This window comes from Peromyscus californicus, unplaced genomic scaffold (assembly GCF_007827085.1).
Source record: "Peromyscus californicus insignis strain IS unplaced genomic scaffold, ASM782708v3 Scaffold_4__1_contigs__length_199733344, whole genome shotgun sequence".
In the NCBI taxonomy this organism is placed as follows: domain Eukaryota; kingdom Metazoa; phylum Chordata; class Mammalia; order Rodentia; family Cricetidae; genus Peromyscus; species Peromyscus californicus.
This window is the reverse complement of record NW_026294562.1, coordinates 70551079-70563092: the sequence shown is the minus strand read 5'-3', so window position 1 is coordinate 70563092 and position 12014 is coordinate 70551079. Positions and strand designations below refer to the sequence as shown.

The 12014-nt window shown below is 48.3% G+C and overlaps 1 protein-coding gene across 6 annotated transcripts in view; it reads right to left on the bottom strand.

Moving 5' to 3' along the window:
• Fam53b (family with sequence similarity 53 member B) overlaps nt 1–12014 on the bottom strand; it is a 147591-nt gene that overhangs the window by 69849 nt on the left and 65728 nt on the right. The window lies entirely within an intron of this gene.

Genomic DNA, 12014 nt, shown 5'->3' with positions numbered 1-12014 from the left:
TTTACCTGGAAAAGTAAAACATGTTCACCTCAAACCCTGCGTACAAATGCCTTATTCATAACAGCCAAACCAGGAAACCAGCCAAACGTCCTTCACTGGTGAATGGTTAAACAGTGGCTCATCCATTCTAGGGAATACCACTCAGCAGTACAAGGAGGAACTAGGCATGCACAAAAACTCGATGAGCCAAAGAACTATTGGAGGTGGGGGGGGGGGAGTGAACCCCCTAGGGTTTAACTGCTATATGATATCATTTGTATCAAATTCTTGAAATGATAAAATTACAGAATTGAAGAATAGCAGTCGTCAGTCTGGAAGGCGGTGGTGTCAACAAAAGCAACACAAGGTACGCTGTGGAAGAGGAAGGTGCTTTGGCCTCCACTGTTCCATGTCTGTTTTCTGATGCCGGGCTTCTGAAGCTATTACTATTGGGGAAAACAGTAGGAAACACCCATGCTCCTGTTTCATTTCTTAGAGCTGAATGAATATAAAATGACATCATTTTAAACTAAAACTTTTTGAGTACGTGCACAGGACATGGTGCACATGTGGAGGTCAAGGGGTAACCTGCAGGAGTTAGCTCTCCTACCATGTGGGTCCTGGGAATCTATCGGGCCCGGTGGCAGGAACCTTTACCCACTGAGACCTCTCCCTATCCCCAAACTAAAAATTTTAATTAAACCCTACTTCATGTGTGTAAGTTAAAACTCAGAGACCTAAATACTTCAAGAGTGCATTGTACTAGGAAGTCCTGGACACCGGTCTCCATACCCCTTTCCGAAAGCAGGGATGCAGGCCACATTTCTCATCTGTGAACCTTGCCTGACATCTGATTCTCTAGATCTGTACTGAAATTCTCTATCGTTGCTGCCCAGTCCCTACATTCTACACCCACCTGACTGCCATGACTTCCTGGGCAGCACAGACAGAGGTTTCCTGTTCTGTTTCTCCCTTTAAGCTGCCCAATGTCTGGGGAGGGTCTCCCCTGGCTGTCACGCCAATGTGAACATGGGAACACAGTGCCTTCTGCCTCCTACCCCATGAGACCCACTCAGTGACTCACCTTCCCCAGGATTTCCACCACAAAAACAAGAGCTCACATCAGACTTTCCACTGTCCCGTGATCTCGCATCACTGGGTATCAATCAACTGGCAGAGACTCCTTGCCCACTCCCAAGTCCTCACCCAATGGTGCATTTGCATAAGAACAACCCAGAAGCTGAGTACATGCTACATGCCTATAATCCCAGCCTTTAGACATACAGAGACAAGGAGCTTGAAATTAGCCTCAGATACAGTCTTCCTCCAGAGAATGAACCACCTAAACTTCCCAGTGCTGTGACCCAGCAAGACCTCAAGGTGAGAGATCCAGGGCTACAACCATGGTACCACAGCCTCCAACTCATCTCCCTGAGCACTAACCCCAGGCAGGTCTCTCACTTAATCTCCTTACATTCTTATGAAGAGATATTGCTGTACAGAGTGTTATTTTCCAGAAGGGCAGATCAAGGCTACAAGAACAGAAATCCAACCATCTGCCAGTACCACACAGCTAACAGGACAAGGCCAGCAAGCATTCTAATCCAGGCCTGTTCCTTGGATATTTCCCTCCCTTGCATACATGTGTTTTCTCCTCTACCTCCCTTTTGATACAGGGTCTTATTCTATAGTCCAGGATGGCCTAAAACTCATTTTGGAGCCTAGACTGGCCTCAAAGTGAGGGCAATCCTCCTACCTCAGTCTCTCACGTGCTGGGACCACAGGTGCGCACTGCCACACCTAGCCTGGGCCTCTCTGCTAGCACAGGGCCAGGCCAGCTCTGCTCTTTCACGGGGTCCTTCCTGACAGAAACTGCCTTGCTCTTGTTCTGCATCCTTCAGTGAGAGTCATGGCCTTGCACTCTTGAACACAGCCAGGGGACAGCACTTGCAGGCCAGGCGCTTGGCTTCTGGAGCCTGGTAAAAAGCACACATGGCCCATCTGTGGCAGGAGAGCATGCTAAATGAACTAGCACACATAGAAGTTCTGCAAACTTCACAATTCCCTGCGAATCTTAGGAAGACCGCAGGAGTTTACTGAAGGAAGGTGTCCATCATCCACTTTGAAAGCCTATCCCTTAAAAAGAAACTGACCACACTGGAAACTGCCAGGACAATTAAACTTTTCCTCCTTTTAACATCTTTATTCAGCCTGTGTGGGTTGTACAGACAGTGATATCTCAGTGTCTTAAAAACAGAACTCTGACCGAAACCTAAGCGTGGACTTGGCCACAGACACTGCTTTTCCTGACAGCCCATAGTGTCCTACTTCCCCTCTCGTTAAGCAAAGGAAGCAGGAGGGGACAGCAAGACCACAAGGTCTTTGTGAAAGTCTCATGCACATGTAAACTTGCATGACAAGTCATCTGGAGACAGGATCTAGAAACAAACTCATGAACATCTGGAGGAGTGCATGTCTCTACGATCACGCCATCTCCTATCAGATTCTGTTAAAAACTCAGAAGCATGAGCAGAGCTGAGGCAGCTGAGGCCTGCAGGCCTGCTCCCTAGCTGCCAAGAAAAGGGAACTGCATCTGTGGGGTGCCCTTTCTTGCTGATGGTCTAACTAAGCCACCTGTATTTGAAGGATGCGCGAGAAAAGCTGCTTAGGGACTTCATCCAGAGCACTACCTTCCAAACCAAGATGACATTGTAAAGAGGCTGCAGTTTCAACCCGAGGAAGGTCCTGAGAATGTGCAGCCCCACCACAGTACATATTTCAATTCAGCCCAGGCTCCTCAGTACACCTGAAAGATCAACTAGGAAAGACAGGAAGAAAGAGACGAATGAAACCTCTGTAGTCAGACACTAAGGATGTGCTCAGTACCAAATGCTGATTTAAGAAAACCCCACAATAGAAACAGCATCCACAAAAAAATACGTGTCTGTGTGTGTGTGTGTGTGTGTGTGTGTGTGTGTGTGTATCCAACTGTCCATACTTCCTCCACCACTCTCCATCTCATTCACTGAACCTGAAACTTATCTATTTGGCAAGTTCCAGGGATCCTCTTGTCTCGGCCTCCCGGGAGCTGGGATTACAGGTACACACCCAACCACACTCAGCTTTCACAAGGGGATCTGAACTCGGGTCTTTATACCTGCTTCTACAGCAAGCACTTTATTGGCTGAGGCATTCTCCCAGTTCACAGACATATATTTTTAAAGCCATGTTCCAAATTCTTCATCTCTATTTGCAGAAATGGAGTGACACAGAGTCTGCCTTTCAACCCAGAAGGAATATGAAATATTAGCCATAGGGACCACGCTGGATGCTGTACTGACTGCAAACTCAAGTGTCCCTACAGAAGGGAGGTGTGGCTATGCCATTTCCAGAGTACAAAAGAGGTCCAGGCCCAAGGTGGTCATCTAGTTGTGAAACAAACACAAAGCCTCAACTTATATCTGCTGAACTCCAAAGGTTGGCATGTCTATTAGACCCTGGGCTAGAGAGGCGGCCCGGTAAGTAAAGTGCTTACCATGCCAGCATGAAGAACTGAGTTCAATTCCCAGAACTTATGTGGCAAGAAAAAAAACCCTAAAAACAAAACACACAGCTTTGCATATAATCCCAGCACTAGGGAAGCAGAGGCAGGCAGACCTCTGAGGTGCCCTGGCCAGTCAGCCTAGGCTGTTTGGCAACCCTGTCTTAAAACACACAAACACACACACACACACACACACACACACACACACACACACACACACACACCCCACATTGGGCAATAGGGGTGCATGCCTTTAATCCCAGCACTTGGGAAGCAGAGGCAGGTGGATCTCTGTGAGTTAAAGCCAGCCAGGGCCACAAAGCAAGTTCCAGGACAGCCAGGGCTGTTACATAAAGAAACTGTTTTGAAAAACCAACACACACACACACACACACACACCCTAATACCTATCTGTGTAGCCATGCATACATACTGCTCTAACACTGAAACAGTGCATGTGCCTCCTGAATGTGGTTCTTCTTAAGCAATCCAGGGCAAGCACCAGGCTTCTAGAATATAGGCTGGAACACAGCATCACAGGTCACCCTGCAGGCAGCAGGCATGGACGGGTGAGGGCTATCTTGAAGGTGAAAAGGAGATAAAAAGCCATCACTTTCCACCTTTATATGCACAGCTAAGCTAAGTGCATACAGAAGGTTACCTGTCACCTGGGAAACTTGGTACTCCCAGGCATGGAGGAATTACACTGCTTATCACTACTCCAGCGAGAATTTGTGCTCATCCACCTTCCCAGCTCCCCCGGGCCTCTGTCTCCCATTGTATACACACCACAGCACACCCTACCCTCCTCCCGAAGTTATGGCTAATGTATACAGGTTAGGTGTGGCCCTGCCTCAGTGATCTCAGCCTCAGTATTGAGCCACACAGCAGGAGTCTTATCAATGACTATCTGTCAATCCAGCATCAAAGCTGAGGAAAGGCACTGGAAAGCGGTATTTCCAAGCTCAGTCCAAAGTAAGCCATGTGGTCCTGGACAAGTTATACTCCTTTGCTAATACATAATACGATGCATAAAAACTCTGTGTGTTACTGACTTCAGGTGTGAGATTAAGAAATAATGTCCTATCTGGTGGGGGAGCACAAAACTACCCCTAGATCCACTGAAACCCTCAGCACAATTCCCCAGAGAGCAGACACTTATACTAAATGTGTGTAAGTTGGTTAAAAAGAAAAAAATCCTGTCACTGCACTGCTGGTGCTGGGCACTCAAGGGAGGAGAAGTATTTTCTTACGCAATCATAAAGCACCTGCCATTCTTAAATAGAGAGACCCTCCTCACCCTGAGCCCTGTCCCTGCCTCAGAATAAGGCATGTCTTAGGAAGTGCTCTCTTCACTCACTGGGATGAATACATGCTCCCTGGCCCAGAATTTCGGACAATCAGAGTCCACTGGAGTCTCACATTTGGGGAAGGATTTGCAGACACAGTGCACAGCTAGAAAGGGGCCTGGCATCTGCCCTAGGCTCCCCCTGATTCTCTCTGGGTTTGGATGGGAGGAAACAAAACCCAATAGTAAGCTGAGTTGCTAAACCAAGCCAGGACTGTTTTCTAAGGTGTTCTAACCACTCTCTTAGTGTCACAGGGATTTTCTGTTCTAAGCTAACATTTCAAGAGGAGGGACAGAAACGACATTATTCCAAGACACAGAAGTGCTGTGATGGAAAGCAGAACAAATCTGCACATGGGAACAAGGGGTCCCATTGTGTGTCTTGATGCTGAAGGTGACAACATGCCTGACGTGTCAAGAGCTTATTTCTCAGTGAGAAACAACAGAGATGGGTTCCTAGGTGCGCCCCCCAGTTCCCATCGCCAGCCATTGTGAGAGAACCTGCTGAGATGGGTTCCTAGGTGCGCCCCCCAGTTCCCATCGCCAGTCATTGTGAGAGAACCTGCTGAGATGGGTTCCTAGACACGCTCCCCCCGTTCCCACCACCAGCCATTGTGAGAGAACCTGATGAGATGGGTTCCTAGGTGCGCCCCCCAGTTCCCACCACCAACCATTGTGAGAGAACCTGCTGAGATGGGTTCCTAGATGCGCTCCCCCGTTCCCACCGCCAGCCATTGTGAGAGAACCTGCTGCAGATTAGAGTTTGCCAAACAAACCAAAGGGAAGGACACAGGAGAACTAGTACTTACAAACAGCACGGAGCTAGACAGCACCTTCTCCTCCAAGGACACAGGAGAACTAGTACTTACAAACAGCACGGAGCTAGACAGCACCTTCTCCTCCAAGCCAGGATGAAGAGCAGAATGGGAGAAGAGGGTGGCAACAGGACAGTCAGGGTCCTAAGGATAAGCTACAGAGAGGTTAAGCCACTTAGCCTAAGACAATCTTGACCTGCTCATCAGCAGACCTATTTACATTATAGCGATTTAATCAATCCATGATGTAAAAAAGAGATGAGGGGTTAAAAAAATTAGAGACCACACTGAAAATGGAGAAGTTCAAACCAGAGGCAGTACGGACTGCGTGGTAGAATGGGGTGTAGGAAGCGGGGACTCTGGCCCAGCGGTGTCACTGGCCAGCAATGCCTTATCTGCCAACCACTTCCCTTCTCCAGGGCTAGAACCCCTCACCTGACAAACGGGAGGCGGGGCCAGACAAGCTCTGTCAGAGTCCAAGTACAGGTACATATCAGCTATGTGGCCCTATGCCTCTTTGAGCCTCAGTTTCCTTACCTGTCACATGCACATGGGGGCCCCAAATTGGCCCCCAAAACAATGACTATACTGGGCTGTGTTCAGTCCCATTATCCTAGCACCACTCAGAGCTGATAAACAGTGTTCACGGCCCCAGGAAACTGAGCAATGGCAAAAGCCAAATCCTCATTGGTTGCTACAGGGCTCAAAGTATGACACCCCCAGAGGTGTACTGGGACAGGGAGCCAGACCTATGTTCAGATCTGCCTGAACGAACAGGTGGAGGAGACTAGTAGCCCCTCTCCTACATACCAGTGGAGTGGGGATCGCAATGTATGTGTGAGTGCATGTTCAAAGCACACAGGAGCACAGTGGCATATTTTGGTGAAGGGAAGAACATTCTGAATTTTAAGTTTCTCAAGGGGGGAACAAACTGGCCATTGGCCAGTTCTGACACTTCCCAGAACAATAATTTTCTTTCTTCCTTTACAAAACTTTAAAAAAAAAAAGCATATATATATATGCATGTGTATGCACATTAATGTGTGACAGGCAGGTGCATGCATGCCATGACATGTGTGGAGGTCAGATGGCAAACTTTGAGTGTTGGTCTTTACCTGCCACCTGCTTTCGGACAGGATCTCTTGCTGTTTGCAACCGTGTACTCCAGGCTGGCTGGCACACAAGCATCTAGGGATTCTCCCATCTCACCACGGAAGCACTGGGATTAAAGGTGTACACTACCACACTGGCTTTATGTGGTTCCAGAGAGCTAAATTCAGTGCCTCACATTTGCATGGAAGCACTTTACCCACTCAGCCATCTCCCCAGCCCAGGAAATGGTTATGAGGCATGGGGTCCTTTGGTAAAAATGCTCTTTCCCTCCTGTAGGCCAGCCTGCAACACAGCTTTCTTAACAGTATGACTTCAGTGACCAGGCAAGCAAGGAAAAGCATTCCTGCTGGCCCTGTGCTTGCAGAAGCCCCAGGGCCGAGGCACTGAGAGGAGATAGCTTCTTAACCACTGTTACTTAGGACACAGCCAAGATGGCAGTGATCTTTACTGCTGAGGATGCTGAAGCTCCAGCATCCTTATCCAAAACAGAATCACACCAGAACACTGGAGGCAATACAGAAGATGGAACTACGAGCACTGTAGAAACCACTATAGACATGAAGGCCACCAGCCTTCCCATCTGCCACCCACACGCAGAACACATCCTGACCTCAGTTCACACTTCAAGACTTCCCCTTCCTGATCTGGTGGTGTCATACCCAATCTATTTTGCAGAGGTGGTGTAGAAATTTATCAGAGTAACCAATCACACTTGAGCTTTCTGTCTTTTCTCCTTTACCCTACATCACTGCAAGATCTACGACATCTTCAAGTTCAAGAACTCCATCAGCTGCCAAGACAACATCTGAGAGGATCAGAGCTGCCCAGTAGGTCTGTCTGTCTGTGACAGACACATGAGAACCAGTAAACTAGTAGCCTTCTCGGGTCAGACTGACGGAGCCATCCATCTGGTCCCTGTGATGTGGCGGGTTCCAAAAGACAGGATCAGCTCCAGGAAACCCACTCCAGCATCGGCTGCAGCATCACGGTGGGGAACCTCTCTGTCCAACAGCAGCCATCTGTCAGCAGACAGACCAAAATAGCACCAGACTCTTTCATCTTTAGGTAGAGAAGGAGACTCCAAACTAAGGGTTTCACTAAGTCCTAATTCCAAACCCGGTCCAGGCATTTGGTCTACAGAGCAGGCCATGGAATTAAAAGGAGAAATTTGGAGGAGCAGCTGCTCACTGGGTCTCGAGCTCCCTTTTTATGTTTGGCAGGGTGTGGGGTCAGGAGGAAGGACAGGTATTTCATTTGCAAATTCTTTTCCTCTTCCTTCTACACCAAGTCTCCAGTAAAGTAAGAGAGACCTGGGTGAAGAATCATTTGCAGGCTAAACAGGAAACAGCCAGCTCTAGTTACCCAGCCTAGAAGCAAGGCATCTTGGGAAGCTGTATAGCCTCTTCCAAGCCTCAAGCCAATCTCTGCACAATTCTAGGGACTCAAAGGACGCGGAAAGAGTTAATCTAATTTCTAAAGATGAGTACATCATAGTCCTCATCAAAAATGGCCTCTACTCCAGAAGAGACAGAAATTGGTTCTATTGTTTGTCCAAAACATACCCTAAAGTGCTTGACAAACTGCCAAGTACGCCAGCTGCTGCTGTAGTTAGCACGTTGTTGCCGTCATCCCCCAGCGGCTCCATCTGAACCAGGTTTTGGTGCAGATGTCCTTGCTCTCAGGAAGCCCACTCACTCACTGCGTCAGCAGCAAAGCTCACTGCAGGTTCTGAGCACTCCACCTCCACACACCTCCCAAACCAAGTGGCACTGATACAGAGCCATATGGAAGAGGACAGTTCCACAAACCACCAACACTGGCAGCCTAGACCATGAGCTGGGCTTGGGAGGTGTTTCACGCTCTCAGACTTAGAAATAACAACAGGGGCTGGAGAGATGGCTTACTGGTTAAGAGCACTTACTGTTCTTGCAGAAGACCCGGGTTCTCAGGACCCACAAAGTAGCTCACAACCTTTAACTCCAGTCCCAGAGGATCCAATACCCTCATCTGGCCTCCAAGGGCTCCTGCATACCCATGGTACCAATATACCAATATACCAATAAACTCATTGGCTCAAAACATCCACATACAAATAAGAAATCTTTTAAATAATAATAACAAAGTTAACCACAAATGAGATCAGAACAGATGAAATTTAGCAGGTACAGACAGGTGAGAGAGAGTCCAGCACTTGCTCACAAAAACCATGCTTAGTCAACAGTACACTGAAGTCCTGGGAAAAATCTATGTGATCAGTAATTGCATCAATTCATTCAACTAAGTTTACCAAGTGAGTATTTTGGGTGTGCTGGGATTATAGTAAGGTAGAAGACACAGCCATCCAGAACCACACTCTTTGTTTCCAAAGAAGCAAGAATTAGTAATGACTGATGCATGTAAATAAATAAACAGAATACATCAAGAAGGAAGGTATACAAATACCTACCACAGAAGGATGAAGACCTGTGTCTGAGCACTTAGAACACACATGAAGAGCTGTGGGTGGTGACAGGTTTGTAATCTCAGCTCTGGCGAGGCAGGCACAACAGACCCCTAGGGCCCAATGGCCAGCCAGCCCAGCCTAACTGGCAAGCTCCAGGTCCCAGCGGGAGAAGCTCTCTCAAAAATGAGGTGGGGCTGGGGACCTGAGTCTGATTCCCAACATCTGGTTAAAAAGCTGAACATAGTGGTGTGCACTTGTAATCCCAGTCACGAAGAGGCGGCCCCAGGTGGATTCTTGTGGCTCGCTGCCCAGTAGAGCCAGACCAGTGAGCTAAAGATTCAAGGTGAGGCCTTGTCTCAAGAAACAAAGTTGATATCTCCTGAGGAACAACATCTAAGTTTGACCTCTGGCCTACACACACACACACACACACACACACACACACACACACACACACACACACAAACACACACACATACACACGCACATAATTAAGTAAAATAATTTAATAAAGAGAAAGTACATGCTTAAAAACAAATAGTGGAACGAAACTGGGATCTCTGAGGTCCAGAAACTTGCACCACAGTGCTGTAAGGATTACAAAGCCTTCCCGGATCGTTCCCTCCCACGCCCTTCTGCGTCCTCTGCCTGAGCAGGCCCTTGCTCACTAAACTTATTAACAAACTGACAAACATGTACTACAGCTGTGATGATCATGTGGCACAATCCTATCAAGTGCCCAGAAGGAGCATCTGCCTACATGAGGTCCCGCAGGGCAGGGCTGCCAGAGCCAGACTGAAGCAGCCTGGCTGGCCTGGTCATGCCTGCTGCTGGGTGTGGCCTAAGGGTCAGAGTCAGCACAGAAGCCTTTGAGCAATACTGACCACACCCCTGGGTAAGCCTCATTCTGAGAGCCCACACAGGGGCCTGGGCCCCTTTGCAAAGAAATCACAGATAAAGGCAGCTAAGGAACAAAACTCAATGGAACCCAGCGGCCACAGTGAGGGGCAGGCCCAATTTGAGATGCACCGGAACATAATTTGCCAGTGTCCAAGTCCCGTTCTGCTGCTACCCTTTCTGCTGTCCCTTTGAACCACAGGAGCCTGGAGTGCCTGTCCATCTGTCCTACTCATGTGCAAAGTACACAGGCCATGTGGTACAGCCCAACCGGGAAGTGCTCTGACCACCTAACAGGAGGGGCAGCAGAGACGAGTGTGGAGCTGTTCATGCCAAGCACAAAGCACAGTGTGCAGAGGGCCATGAGTGTGCAATTTTCTCAACAGAACACCTTCCTGATAGCGCCGAGTCAAAAGGAGGGAATCAGAAGAATGGGTACAGCAGCTCCCATTTGGGAGAAACGGGGGACTACTAACAGACAGAAGTCTCTCAAAGGATTTAAAAGAACTAACATCAGCTATCCACAGGGAGGCCAAATGGGGATCCAAAAACAGGACATGCTCCAAGGAATGCCCTTTTATGTATTGATCTGTGCAAAAATACATAACATTTTTAGAAACTACTACAAATAAAATACAAGGGCTGAGGCAATGGCTCAGTCAGTAGTGTTTGGCATGCAAGGATGACGACCGAGTTCAGAACCCTAACACCTATGTCAAAAACAGGGCACTGCAGTGTGTGTGTGTATAGGCCAAGCGGCCTTCGTCGGGGGGCTTGCTGGCCAGCCAGTCTGTGAGCTCCGGGTTCAATGAGAGACCGTCTTAAAAAAACCAAACAAACCCAAAAAGCACAAAGTTCAGTGATTAAGCAAGCTACCCAATGTCTACCTCTAGACTCCATACACATGCATACATGCGTACCCACATATATTAAAATACAGATGCTAATATATTTACACAATGGCTTGCACACACATGGGAGGTTAGCTCTGGGAGGTTAGCAAGAAAATGGGCATAGTTAGGGGTCCGGGAGGAGTGGAAGATTGCTCTTCATAGCTGAGTTGGTGCCATGCACATACTATGCTTGTCACTTAAAACAGAGTCCTTATAGTCCCTAATTACTCTTTACTGTTTCATGCCTTCAGACCTCTGCTCACTGGCTGGCTGGGATTTGTTCACACTCCTCCAACTGCCCTCTCGGACTCCAGACTAACCATCTTCAAGCTCACACCTCTAACTAGAGGAAAGCCCCCTCTACTCCGAGTCAGGCCCGTGGGCCTGGGTTTATCTCTGGGTTTCAACCACAGTTATCTATCATCACCAAGGGCTGAGAGCTTCTAGAGGGCACGAACCCACTTTAGTTGGTCCCATCCCCGGTACTTGGCAAACACGGCTACTCAGATGTCTGCTGACAGAAGAGAAGCAGAGAAGCAAAGGCAGGTGTGGTCGGACCTGCCTGTGAATCTGAGCCCTTGGGAAGCTGCAGCGGGAGGGCTGCTTATGCTACACAGCAGAGTCTAGCTTGGTTTTGTGATTTTGGAAATGGTGAACACCACACTCACCACACCCTGTCAACCTCAGCTTTGCTGCCAAAAGATGCTGAAATGTCTTTTGCTTGTGGAGTTTCCTACATTATCAAAATGATGCTGTTAACACTAATTCTAAGCCTTGAACCACCTCACTCACAAAGGACCAAGCATGAAGCCCCAGCACCACAGCAGCCGAGCAGGTTAGAATGCCCAATGACTAGCTAAACCCCATGGAACCTTCCACCACTCAAGAGAGCCAGAGGCCTGCTCATATCCAGTCATAGGCAAGTGTAGAGCACAGAGCCCTGGCCCAAAGCTGTTTCTTGTGTTCTGCTTTTAGAAGAAGC